The sequence below is a fragment of the Erythrolamprus reginae genome, chromosome 2 (genome assembly GCF_031021105.1).
Source record: "Erythrolamprus reginae isolate rEryReg1 chromosome 2, rEryReg1.hap1, whole genome shotgun sequence".
Lineage (NCBI taxonomy): Eukaryota > Metazoa > Chordata > Lepidosauria > Squamata > Dipsadidae > Erythrolamprus > Erythrolamprus reginae.
The window spans coordinates 217,284,378-217,298,674 of NC_091951.1; the positions used below are offsets into that span (position 1 = coordinate 217,284,378).

The 14,297-nt window shown below is 41.9% G+C and overlaps 1 protein-coding gene and 1 long non-coding RNA gene across 7 annotated transcripts in view; one reads left to right on the plus strand and one right to left on the minus strand.

Annotated features, from left to right (window-relative positions):
* LOC139161969 (uncharacterized) overlaps window positions 1-14,297 on the plus strand; it is a 71,245-nt gene that overhangs the window by 50,118 nt on the left and 6,830 nt on the right. For all 6 annotated transcript variants that reach the window (XR_011558210.1, XR_011558207.1, XR_011558209.1 and 3 more), the window contains one exon: window positions 8,465-8,632. This is a non-coding gene — a long non-coding RNA (uncharacterized lncRNA). The remainder of the gene's footprint in view (window positions 1-8,464; window positions 8,633-14,297) is intronic.
* Window positions 1-14,297, minus strand: part of AICDA (activation induced cytidine deaminase) — a 61,052-nt gene that overhangs the window by 43,386 nt on the left and 3,369 nt on the right. The window lies entirely within an intron of this gene.

Here is a 14,297-nt window from a genome sequence, read left to right on the forward strand (position 1 = left end):
CTACAGCACTGAAACTACTTTGGTCATGTTGATGGATGATCTCTGGTGGGCCCGGGACAGGGGTTTATCCTCTGTCCTGGTGCTTCTTGACCTCTCAGCGGCTTTCGATACCATCAACCATAAAAAAGAAAAAGAAAATAAGGTGATACACCAATTAATGGATGAGGAAGGGGAACTGCACCATAATGAAGAAAAACTAAAAGAAATGGTGCTGGTCTACTATAAGAAATTGTGCAACCAAGATAAGACAGACCCCAATAAAATCGCTATTTAGTAGAAAAAACCATGCCAGACCTGAATGAAAAAGACAGAACAATGTTAAATAGGGAGATTACATTGATAGAACTTCAAAATGCAATCAAAAGGCAGAATAAAAATAAATCTCCAGGGCCAGATGGATATCCTGGAGAATTTTATAAATGTTTCTGAGACACAATAGAACACAAAACTAAAAGTATGCAATGAAGCATTACAGGAGGCAAAAATGCCTGAAACATGGAGGGAGACTTATATCAACATGTTAATGGAAGAAGGTGCCAACGCAACTCAAATTAGTGACCATAGGCCAATTTCGTTATTAAATGCTGATTATAAAAATTTTATGTCAATTATTGGGGGACTTCCGGTTGTGACATCACGCTGCTGTCAGGCGTTTTGAGTGCTACGATTGCTGATTCGGGCAACCGCAGACCCATAGAGCCCACGGTTTTGAAGAGGAAACTTCAGCGCATCTGGGGGTGGCCGGCAGGCCCCTCAGGGAGTGGGGAACCCCTCCTGATCATCACTCAAAGAGTGATGAGTCTTCGGACAGATCCGGAAGCACGGCGTTCCTGATTCATTTGTGGAAGCCACGGTAGCGACGGAGCTTTTGGGGGGATTGTTATCTTGAGAGACTGTGAGTGGTATTTTGGAATGGCAAAGTATAGAAAGTATCCCCTTTGTGGTCTGAATTTGGCTTGTTCTCCTACATTGCATTGGATTAGAAGGCGGCTACGATCTTCTCTTTGAGAAACATGGTGGCAATGACGGTGCAATAAACAGCCGGAATAGACGTAAAACAATCTACAATACTTTTTTCGCTGGACTCTGGCTTTACATCTTATTACATCAGAAACAAGGATTGTTGGACATTGACCACAAAGAGAGGAAGACTTTAGAACATGTTGAAGGTAAGAGAAAGGAATTTGTTTAAGTTTGCTACTGTCGTTTGGATTTTAACGTGCGTTAGACTGAACAGTTTGAATGGAATGAATCAGCCCTCATTGATTTTATAACAACTGGAGCTCCCCTGCATACCCTTTGACTTTCAGGCCCCACTTTTTGTCTTACTTTACACTACTCTTTCTACCTTTGGAACCTGTGGATTTGTTGATTTCTCTTCCTTTTTGTTGATGACTGAATTACCTCGTTGACCTACATCATTTTAATTTTGGATACTCTTAGACAATATTAATTATACCAATTGAACCTTCCTTTGGATTTCTTCTTAACAAGACCAACAACAAGTCTGATTAGTTAATTGTTTGATTAATTAACTCCTCTTAAATACGCTTTAGACATTGTACATATACTGGAATTTAAACCAGATTACCTATTGGGATTACTTCATCTATTGAATTTATTTGGATTTATTTATTGGGACTATCCCATTTATTGAACTTACCACATTTACCTATCAGAATTACCCTACCTTTTGAACTTACTACATCTACTGGACCCTTTTGAATCAAATCAACTTTATGTATACAAAGAGGAACTTAAATATATATTGTCTTTATTATCTTCTCTATTTTTGGACATACAGCATCAACCTTCAAATTTATATTATGTTTATATTAAATTTGTATTAATTTTTAAAAGTTGAATTAGGTTTCAAGTATTTGTCTTTACATCCATTCCCCGAACTGTATTTCTCTCCTACTTTATTTCTCCTCCTGGATAAACAGTGGTTTATAAGTCTATAGATACCAGATAGTTTGATCACTTCCTGACAAATTAATTTTATACCTAATAAATTTAATAAATTTGCACTTATTTATAAATATTTATAACTTATCTCAATACTTAAACAATCAACCCTCTGATTAATTTCTGACCTCTTGAGGAATTGACTATATATGGTATAATATATATAATAGTATAGTATTATATATAGTATAACAGTCTTCACTGAATGAATTGCTTACACCTCTTTAGTTAAACAATTGATTTTCTGATTAACCTTTGACTTTTGGATGAATTGATTACGTATAGTATAATTGTTAGCATTGTATAATTGTTATTACCGAATGAATTGCTTACACATCATTATTTAAATAGATTAAGTGCATGATGATTATATATCCACATAGTACAATTTAGATATTACATTTTATAGCTGATTTCTCCAATTTTGAACATTTTGACCTATCTTAATATCTTATCCTCTTTGATATTATTACTCCCATATTTGTCGTACCTTCTTTCAATTCCCCTCTAATCTATTGATACCTACTACTAATCAAATTTTATAAATACTCTAGCCCAACAAACTAACTAATATTATTTAAAAGTGTATGATTAAATTGGATTTCATTTGGAACTGACTTAAGATGTCCTCTTCGACCCAATCCACTATTACAAAATCCTGGAAGAAGACTACCCCTCAACTATCAACATCCGTCTCGCAACGTACTACAGAAATGGCCTCCATGGAAAAATTACCTGCAACACAATCCTCTCAACCAACATTGACTATTACATTAAACTCACTCTTCGACATGATGACTAAAATGCAGGAGTCGATCGACCAGAACTACGACATTTTAACTGGAACTATGGGAGCAATGAAAGAGGATATTAAAAAAATAGAAGACCACGTAGGGCATTTTGATGAGTGGATGGAAAAATTAGATGAACAAATGGAAGACGTCCGTGGGATACTAACACATAATGTCCAAAAAATAAAAAACATAGAAGAAATTAATGACAGGATGGATACCCGTTTACAATTTGTTGAAACAAGAACTGAGTAAAACAACAAAACCTTAGAGGAAGCAATAATTAACCTCGAGTTAGAAAAATCGGTGGGTTTTTTGTGTTTTCAAAACATCACGTTTCTGTCCATGTTTTAGGTAACGTACCTTCTGCCATTATTTGATTGTATATCTCAAACATATTTAAGAAGAGTATTTCTATATCTAATTTATAAAATTCTACTGGTATCGTGTCTGGACCTGCCGCTTTATTATTATTTTGGTTCTTTATAGATTGTTTTAGTTCCATTTCTGTAATAAGTTTATTTAATCTTTGTTGTTGTGCTTCGGTTAATACCGGTAAGTTGATATTTTTCAAATATTCAAAAATTAAATCCTCATTTATTTCTTCCCTCGCGTATAATTTTCTGTAAAATTCTAATACTATTTCCTTCTTTTCTTTTATTCTATGTTTCATTTTACCTTTTGAGTCTAACAAATCTTTTATGATTTTATTTTCCCTCTCTTTTCTTAATTTATATGACAGCCATCTTCCTGGTTTATTTGCATGTTCAAAATATTCTTGCTTTACTCTCTTTATCTTTTCTATTATTGGTTCTTGTTCCATCAATCTCAATTTATGCTTTATTAATTCTCTCTGATTTTTAGATTTGTTACCATTGTCGCCTTTTTGCATTAATGTTTCTACTTTTTTGAGATCTTCTACTAATTTTTCATAATGTATTTTCTTTTCTTTATTTTTTTTTTGCTATATAAGAGATTGTTAGCCCACGTATGTATATCTTTGTTGTGTCCCATAAGTTTTGAGGAGTGGTGTCACTATTTTTATTTATTTTTAAAAAAATCTCTTGTTCTTCCTCAATCAATTTTTTATACTCTGGATCTTTTATTATATTTTTATTCATTGACCAGTTATTTATTTTCTTTTTACCTTTCCAATATATCACTAAAGGATTGTGGTCTGCCCAGGTATTTGTTTCTATTTCTAGTTTGCTAATTTGTTCCATTATGTGTGGTGATTCCCAAGCCATGTGAATTCTGGACCAGGTCTTATGTGGGTTAGAATAAAAAGTGTATTGTCTATCTTTTAAATGGTATTCTCTCCATATATCCTTCAATACTAGTTCTGTGCTCATTTTCCAAAATGTCACAGGTAAAATTACCTTTCCTTTCCTTTTTCCAGTACAATCCATTTGGTCATCTGAAATTGCATTAAAATCTCCTATTATTACCATATTTTCAATTGCCAATTCCCTTATTTTTTCATGTAAATCTTTATAGAATTGCTTTGGGTTATCATTTGGTGCATAAATTGAGACAATTACAAAAGGTTTTGTTTCAAGATCTAATTGTACCATCAAAATCCTACCATCAGTGTCATTGTATATTTCTTTAGATTCAATTGATTCATCTATATACATTGCTATACCCTTTTTCTTTTGATTTGCCAAACTAGTATATAATTTTCCCAATTTTGAGTTGTTCAGAAGACTCCATTTTGTTTTTTTAATAAGTACTTCTTGTAAAATATTTATCTGTGCTTTTTGTTTTTTAAGTTTGGCAAATATTAGGTTTCTTTTCTTTGGATTATTCAACCCATTTACATTGACTGAAAAAATTTCCAAGTCATGTGTCATCTCTATTTGTAGTATTTTTTTGCTTCCTTTGGTTCTCGAAGTCTAGTTTCTAAAATTAATTATTGTGATACTGTTGGTTGTTTCTTCTTTGCTTCTGGTATTTCTTCCCCGCCTCCACCCGTGGCCCCCATCATGTCATCGCTGCTCTTTGGCTCTAACTGAGGCTGATCAATCCTATCCAATCCGGTACGTGCTAAGAAAGATCTTGCGAGTTCCACACTGTCAATTATCACTTTTGTTGATTGCCAAGTTAGAGTAAGGCCCTCTGGTACCAGCCATCTAAACATGATATTTTTCTTGATTAAAATACTTGTAAGAAAGTAGTATTCACTTCTGCTTTCTCTCACCCTCTTCGGAACTTGTTTCAGAATTCTGATGCCTTTTCCATTAAGTTGAAATTTCTGATGTCTTGTCAGTCTCATGATCTCGTCTTTAATTACTCTTCTTGAAAACTTAATATGTACTTCTCTTGGTAGGTTATGACGTCTTGTGTATCCAGTTTGGACTCGGTAAACTTCATCTATTTCCCTTTTCAATTCTGTGGGGTCCTCTTGCATAATTCCTCCTATCACTTCTGCCATTTTTGTAGGTAAATCTTCATCTCTTTCTTCTTCAGTGTTTTGAAATCTCAGGCCATGCGATGCGGATTGGAGTTCAAGGTTTGTTATTGCGATATCAAAGCCTCTATAAAAGCGTTGTAGTTATGGTCTTCATATTCATCCACTTTCTGCCCCATAGCTTGGATCTTTTCCTCTGTAACTTTAATTCTTTTTTTGTTCTCTTGCAAGTTTTGTTGTATGACTTTTATATTCCCATCCATTACTGCCATGTTTCCTTTTATTTCTGTTAGTTCTTTTTAAATCTCATCTTTCATCTCTTTCATCTCTTGTCTCATCTCTTGTTTCATCTCTTCCAGGTACTTCTTCATTTCTTCTTTATTAGTCTCAAGTTGAATTTGTGTCTGAGCTTGTGTCTTCTGCATAAGATCTTGAATAGGCATTCCTTTTTAATGATGGACCCCCATAAAATACCTATCTACTTCAAACACCTTTATTTAAAGGAAACTTTAATAACAACCTGGCAACTAATAAAAAGAAATCACTACTATTCTGTTCCAAAATGGATATCTCCGAACAAATCATTTATTTACCCCAATCTTTTCTCCCCTTCTAAAATACTAACATACCAACAATTATTAGATCAAAATGATAACCTGCTGACAAGACAACAATTACAAGACATAGGGATAAATCTGCACTGGCTAACTTATTTACAAATCAATTCCAAATATAATGAACACAAAAAAAGATCTGGTTTTCAAAAAAATAATACAATAGACTTAATTTTCTTTGGCCCAAGTTCAAAAATTATTTCCAAATTATACAATTATTTATTAATACAGGATAATTTCGAAGAACAAGTCAAAGGATGCATGATTGCCTGGGCCCAGAATTTTAGCTACATGATTAACCTAATAGAATGGGAAAAAACATGGACTGTAAACTACAAGATGACATCAGCAATGTCCTATAAAGAAAATCAACTGAAAATGTTCTATCAATGGCACCTACTTCCAGTTAGATTGTCAAGAATGTTCTCGAATTTATCCCCCAACGGCTGGAAATGTAAAACTGAACCAGGAACCTATTACCACTTATGGTGGACTTGCACTAATGCCAAAAATTTTTGGAAGGAAATTAAAAAGCTTATAGACCAAGTCATATCGATTATTTCACATATTTACTAATATATATTATCTACATATATTCTATATCTTTTCTTATGTAATATACTCACGAGTATAACACAACTATTTAACGATATAGACAACTTTTTGTATGGGATAAACTTTGTTTTAGTATCATGTAATGCTTATGTTTTCTTACCCTTTTGGCTCCATTGTCCCCTCCCTTCCCATCCCTTTTTAATATTTCAAATTTAATAAACTTTTTCTAAAAAAAAAATATGTCAATTATTGCGGAAAGACTTTTTAAAATTCTAAATAAAACTATACATATTGTCCAAAACGGATTTCTACCAATGTGGCAAATCAGGACAAATACAAAAATGGTATTGAACATAATTAAATATTACTAAGTGCATTTGGAAAGACAGACTGCACTGATCTTTCTGGAAGTGCAAAAGGCGTTTTACAACGTAAATTGGCACCATATGATAAAATGAATTTGAAAAATGAAATTTGGCAATAAATTTGAACAAGTAGTAGAATCGGTATATACCTCTCAGAAAGCCAGGTAAATTAAGGTTAACTGACCCAGGGGCCACTTTGCTGCTGCTCACACAGGGCTGCTCGCCACAGGGCTGCTCAATGTCCTTTTTCATGGAAGGCCACCAAAACTGCCTTCTCAACAGGTGTAAGGTTTTCAAGAATGGAAAATGTCCAGCCACTTTACAATCATGGCCCCTTTCCAATATCAGTGTAACCATCGAAGCCGGAACATATACTCGGGATCCTATCCATGCCAGTCCACTCTGCTGGGTGCACTCTCCTTGGTGAGTTAGAAACCAGTCATAAGTTTCTAGTGCTTCCTGGAGATCCGCAATCAAACTATCAGGAAGTTCAGTCTTCCCTGAACTCTGCTGTCTCGTAATTGCCGGACACTCCCTCTGTGGTGCCTGGATCACGGGTTGAACTAATTCCAATCTACCACTGTTGTACTGTGGCAGCCTAGACAGCGCATCAGCCATGAAGTTGTCCCCCCCCTCGGTATACAGTGAACCCTCGAGTTTCGCGTCCTCGAGCATCGCGAAAGGGCTATATCGCTAGTTTTCAACCCGGAAGTAAACTCCACCATCTGCGCATGCGTGCCTTTTTTCTATGGCCACGCATGCGTAGATGGTGGAGTTTCCCTGGGCGGCTTCCCTGGGTCTTCCCCCTCTTGCCCCGGTACGGCGGCGCGAGCAATGGCATGGGCGGGCGGGCGGTGCGCGCGCGCTTGGGGAAACCCCAGCTCTGCTTCCCAGCTGGGAAGCGGCCCCAGCAACGCGCGCGCGCTTGGGGACATCCCAGCTCCGCTTCCCAGCTGGGAAGCGGCCCCAGCAACGCGCGCGCGCTTGGGGACATCCCAGCTCCGCTTCCCAGCTGGGAAGCGGCCCCAGCAACGCGCGCGCGCTTGGGGACATCCCAGCTCCACTTCCCAGCTGGGAAGCGGCCCCAGCAACGGCGTGGGCGGGCGGGCGGCACGCGCGCGGGGAAACCCCAGGCGCGAGCAACGGGGTGGGCGGGCGAAGGGCGGGCGGCAGTGGAAGTAAAAACACCATCTGCGCATGCGCAGATGGTGTTTTACTTCCGCACCGCTACTTCGCGAAAAATCGATCATCGCTTGGGGTCCTGGAACGGAACCCTCGCGATGGTCGAGGGACCACTGTATAGCGCAGTGAGAAGTTAAACCTGTTAAAATGCTGCACCCACCTGGCTTTCTTTGGGGACAGTTTCCTGGGATTTTTTAAAGCCACTACGTTTTTATGATCAGTCCACACCTCAAAAGGTTGTTTGGCCCCTTCTAGAAAATGTCTCCAGGAGAGTAAGGCCCAGCGCACTGTGAATGCTTCCTTTTCCCACACGGCCCACCTCCATTCAGTCTCAGTGAGTTTTCTAGAAGTGTATGCACAGGGGTGAAGGCCCTACTCTTCGTCCCCTTGTAACAGCACTACTCCCATGGCCACATCACTTGCATCTACTTTCACCACAAAAGGCCGCTCTAAATCAGAGTGTTTGAGAATGGGCTCACTCGCAAACAGTCTTTTCATCTTCTCAAAAGCTGCTTGACACTCCATGGTCCACTGCAATGGGCCGTTAGGTTTGGGCTTACCTTCTCCCTTTGTTTTCAGTAGGTTGGTGATTGGCAGCGCTATCTGGGAGAATGCTGGAATAAATTGTCGGTAGAAATTGGCAAAACCTAGAAAACTCTGCAACTGTTTTCTAGTACGCGGGGCCTCCCACTCCAGGATTGCGGTCACCTTCTCTGGATCCATTTCCATCCCTTGGTGTGATATACGGTAACCCAAGTAGTCTATTTTACTCTGGTGAAACTCACACTTTGCCAGATTTGCATAAAGTTCTGCGGATTTGAGTTTCTTTAAAACTTCCCTGACAAGGACCACATGTTCCACTAGTGTCTCTGAGTATAATAATATATCATCCAAATAAATCAAGCATCCTTTGAATAAATGCTCATGCAGCACCTCATTTATCAGCTGCATGAAGACTCCTGGTGCCCCCTGTAGGCCAAATGGGAGCACCCTAAATTGGAAGCATCCTAAGGGAGTGTTGAAGGCCATTTCCCACTTGTCTCCTTTCTTGATATACACCCTATAGTACACCTCACATAAGTCCAACTTCATGAAGAATTTCCCCTTAGCCAGATAGATCAGCATGTCCTTCATAAGTGGCAGAGGGTACACATTATGCATGCAAATTGTATTAAAAAATCTAAAGTCCATAACCAAGTGAAGAGAGCCATATTTCTTCTCTTGGAACATGATAGGGGCTGCCATTTGGACAGGAAGTCACTGCTCACAGTCACTCATGCCCGCATCACCTCGAGGTTTGATTACTGCAACGCTCTCTACATGGGGCTACCTTTGAAAAGTGTTCGGAAACTTCAGATCGTGCAGAATGTGGCCGCGAGAGCCATCGTGGGGCTTCCTAGATTCGCCCAAGTTTCTGCAACACTCCGCGGCCTGCACTGGCTGCCGATCGGTTTCCAGTCACAATTCAAAGCCCTACATGGCATTGGGCCAGAATACATCCGGAACCGCCTTCTACCGCACGAATCCCAGCGGCCGATAAGGTCCCACAGAGTTGGCCTTCTCCGGGCCCCATCGACCAAACAATGTCTTTTGGTGGGCCCCAGGGGAAGAGCCTTCTCTGTGGCGGCCCCGGCCCTCTGGAACCAACTCCCCCCAGAGATTAGAACTGCCCCCACCCTCCTTGTCTTTCGCAAATTACTTAAGACCCACCTTTGTCACCAGGCATGGGGGAATTAAGTTATCCTTTCCCCCTAGGCTACTACAAGTTATGCATGGTATGTTTGTGTATATGCTTGGTTTTTTATAATAAGGGTTTTTTAGTTGTTTTTATTAATTGGATTGTTCATGTTGTTTTACCACTGTTGTTAGCCGCCCCGAGTCTGCGGAGAGGGGCGGCATACAAATCCAATTAATAATAATAATAATAATAATAATAATAATAATAATAATAATAATAATAATAATTTGAGGCCTCGCTGGCTGTATGAAACCCCTTGCCAAGTTCTTGTCAATGAAACTGTGCAGCTCACCCAGTTCCCCAGGGGTTAAGGAATACATCTTTGGTTTTGGCAGTTTAGCCCCAGGCAGTATATCAATGCTACAGTCTGTGGCCTTGTGGGGTGGCAATTTATCAGCTTCCCTTTCGCTGAAAACTGCTTTAAGGTCCCAGTACTCTTTAGGGATTTTTTCCTCCCCTACAATCCTCTCAATGCGGGGGGGGGGGGGTGTTTCCTCCGGCCCAATTCTGCTAAGACGAACCCCAGTTCATCCTTTCCTTGGTAGGTAATTGTCACAGCACCAGTAGCCCAATTAATTTCAGGATTCCACTTCTGTAGCCAAGGCAGTCCCAGTATGACTGCATTATCCAGTAGGGGGGACCCACAATAAACTGTATAGTCTCTTGGTGGGACCCCATTGTCACGAAGAGAGTCCCAGTCTCATGTGTGGCTGGCTTCCCCCCTGCCATTGACTCATCCAATTGGGTAAATGAAATAGGGTCCCTCAGGCCTCGCCACTTGAGGCCCAAATTCTCTGCCACCTCCGGAGACATAAAGTTCCTGGTACAGCCTGAATCCAAAAGGGCTGACATAGTTCCCCTTGCGCCCCCCCCCCCCGTTGGGTCCCATAATATGATGGGAATGCATCCAGGGAAGGACTTACCAACACGCCTTCTTTCGGCTTTCTATCCACAATGACTGGACGCACCGGAGATCCCAACTCCTCTCCTTTTTGGGGGGCAACCTCTACGGCTTCCTTTCCCATTCGCTGGGGTTTTCTTGGTGCGTTGCTCTGGCTTCTTCCCGCCAGTAGGGGTCACTCTCACCACAGGCTTGGCCAGACAGTCTGCTACTCGGTGCCCCTCCTTCCCGCATCGGAAGAAAGCTGTAGTTTTGGGTTTCTCTGGAACCGCCCTGGTGCCCTTCTTTGGGCCCCATTCCCCCCCCCGAGGGGGAACTCTTCTCCCACTGGCCTCTCAGGAGATCCACCTCCACCTCCGCCACCAACTGGAACCATCTGCTGAGGTTTCTAGGGGTCTGGCTCGGAAATGCTGGTAAACCTCATCATTTAAGCCATCCATGTAGTATTCCATGAGAATGTTCATTGGGTATGGACTGACATAAGCCATCAGCTCCCGGAACTCTTGGGTATATTCTGTGACTGATCTCCCTCCTTGCTTAAGGGTTTTCAGCTTGGTCCTGGCTTTTCTTTCAGCCAGGAGATCCTTGAATCGTGCTCTAAGGGCCGTCATAAACTGATCCAAATTCCTGAGGGCGGGGTCCCTCTGTTCATGGAGGGACACCATCCAATCCACAGCTTTGCCGTCTAATGCACAGGTCACGACCCTCACCCAAGCCAGATCATTAGGGAACTTATCCTCGTAATCTTCCATGTATTGGTTTACTTGGGCCAAGAAATATCTCAGGCCTCCCAGTGCCCCGTCGTACCACAGTGTGAAGTGAGGGGCGGTCAGTGCCTTGCATCTGCAGGCCTCTCCTCCCCTGCTGCATTCACCTTGGGGGTTGAAGGACTCATATCTCGCACCGGAGGGGGGGTTTGGGCTGCTGCTCTCCGCTGCACTCCCTACCCAGAGAGCCCAGTTCTCTCTTCGTCCTCCCCCTCCTCCTCACTCATGGGGCCTTTAAGTTCTCTCTGACTTTTCTTCTCCACCACTGATAGGGCTTCCTTGATGCCGGTTACCAGCTTAGTCAGCAGGCACCCCTCCTGGCTGACCACCCACTTCTCTTTCTTTTGTTTCTTTTGATGGGTCACATTAGCATCAGAAACCCCCATTACATCATCAGGGATATCACTTACGCCAACACCTGTAGACCACCGGGGGGGGGGGGCTCTTCTCACCGGCTCGCCTTGAGGCTGCTCATCTCCGCTATGCCCCAGAGCTCCCTCCCTTTGGAGTATTGGAGGGGAGAGGCTTTTCTGGGAAATGTCCTCTCCAGAAGAATCTCCCTCGCTTTCACGTCTGGACATCTTTGCCAGTCCCTGGTAGAATTGCTTCTCCAGGAATGACTGTAGAGGCAGACTTTGCTTAAAGTCAAGCTGCCAGTCAGAATGTAAGACAAATAAAACTCAGAGTCCTTTTTGTAAAAGTTCAAAAGTGAATTTATCAAAATCAGAAATTAGAAGCATCAAAAGAAAAGAAAAGTCTGAGAAAATGGCGCAATACAAGCATATATCAAATGCCCCTTCCAGCCCCGTTGGGTAAATGACCAATCTCTATTGTCCATGACCATCAGGTGGATTCATCTTCACCCACACGTCACTCTTCTGGAATGTTCCTCTAATTGTCTCCTCCTGGCACCAAGGAAAATGAAACTTATCTCCTTCATGGCCTCCTGCGTGCTTCCATCCCACAAACCCTTATCTCTAACCCACCCCGTAACTATTGACAACCTAGCGAGAGAGATGCAGCAGCATAAGCGAAGGTTGACAGAGCCCTTGATGAACAGCAGTCTTATAATGTCTAATAAAGCAAGGGTAGTTTTCTCTGCATATAACATGGGTAGCTGTCTCTGCATATACACGATGCTTAGCCTCTGTGGCAACATAGACTACAGTATATCGCTGACAGAAATGGCCACTACTGAATGACTAAGCAACGAGATTTAAGCAGCCAACAGAAGCTGGACAGATTCCAGGACTCGAGTGCATTATCTATCTATCTATCTATCTATCTATCTATCTATCTATCTATCTATCTATCTATCTATCTATCTATCTATCTACCTATCTTATTAATTAGATTTTTATGCCACCCCACTCTGAAGACCAAAGACAATATCGCCAATATTGTCACCAGCAAACCCTAGATTATTTGTATACCAGTGTTTGTAAGGAAAAACACAATTTTAAGAGTGGCGTTACCAAAGTTTACTTTACTTTGCAGTGGGCTTGAAATGACATAAACAACTATGCCCCCAAAACAACTATGCCCCTGCGCGTAATCTGGGGATTCTCCTGGGATTGCAATTCCTGCTCAAACAGCAGGTGGCAGTCATGGCCAGGAGAGCCTTTGTGTGACTTCTGATTATGCACCAGTTATGCCCTTTCCTAGAACAACAATCCCTATTCATGGCTACTCATGCCCTAGTCACCTTCCGTCTTGATTATTGAAATGCGCTCCACATTGAGTTGTCCCTGAAAAGCATCTGGAAACTCCAGTTGGGGCAAAAAGTAGCGGCCCACATGTTTTTGTGCAGACCTCAGTGCCCACATATATCACCTCTCCTGCAGGAACTGCATTGGTTGTTGATTTGCTTCTAGGTGCAATTCAAGGTGCTGGTTGTCACCTTTAAAGCACTTCATGGTTCGGAACCAGTTTATCTGAGGAACTGTCTCTTACTAGTCACATCTACCCAACCACTAGAGTGGAGAAACAAGGAATGTTGCGGGTTCCATCTTCTAAGGAGATACATTTGGTGCAGTGAAGGGCTACCTAAATTTTTACTACCACACTGTGGGCGTGGCTTATGCAGGACAACCTGCATTTTCTTTCAACATCTTTCAGCGCAGATTGGGTGCTCTGGGGTTGAGCTCCATTTTTGCTACCCCACTGTGTTCCCCCCCATCCGGGCAGTAGCTCACCCCTGATTTGGTGGGACCCAGGAGAAGGGTCTTCTCCATGGTGGCTCCGTCTCTCTGGAACATCATCCCTCCAGAGATTAGACTGGCTCCCACTCAGTGAAGGATTCCATCACCGGCACTCCCAGTGCACTCCCAGTATGCTCCCGGTGACCAGTGTGCTCCTGGTGACTGTTGCGTTCCCAGTGACGGGTGCGCTCCCGGTGATGGGTGCGCTCCTGGTGACCGGTGTGCTTCCGGTGACCAGTGCAAGCATGTGTGTGTCTGGCATGCAGGTGCACACATGCTGGTTTGAGATTTGGCTTTTGCACATGCACAGGAAGCCAAATCTCATGCAAAAATGCTCACGTGCACAAGATTTCACCGATTTTGGGAGGGTTTTTGCTTTCTTGATTCTGTGCATGCGCACATGCGCAAAAGTGAAAAAAGCCCCAAATCAGCAAAATCTCATGTGTGTGAGCGTCCTCATGTGAGATTTCGCTTCCTGTGCATGCTCAGAAGCCAAAACTCACACATGCATGTGTGCACATATCAAGGATGTGGAGATTTGTGTGCATCTCAATTTTTCTACTGGGCCGGCATACTGGGCCACATCCATGCTGCAGCCCAATACTGCTCCCAGTCTAACATTCTTTTAGAAGGCACTTAAAGTTGTGGTTTTGCCAAGCGACCTGGGGAACCCAGAATGGGATGGAGCCTATTAAATGGCCAGTATGAATCTGTGCTGTTTTTCTTTTTATTATTATTTTATTTCTTTTATATGTTGTTTTATATCAATGTAAGCAGAGGTGGGCAGCAGGCAGGATGGGGTGGA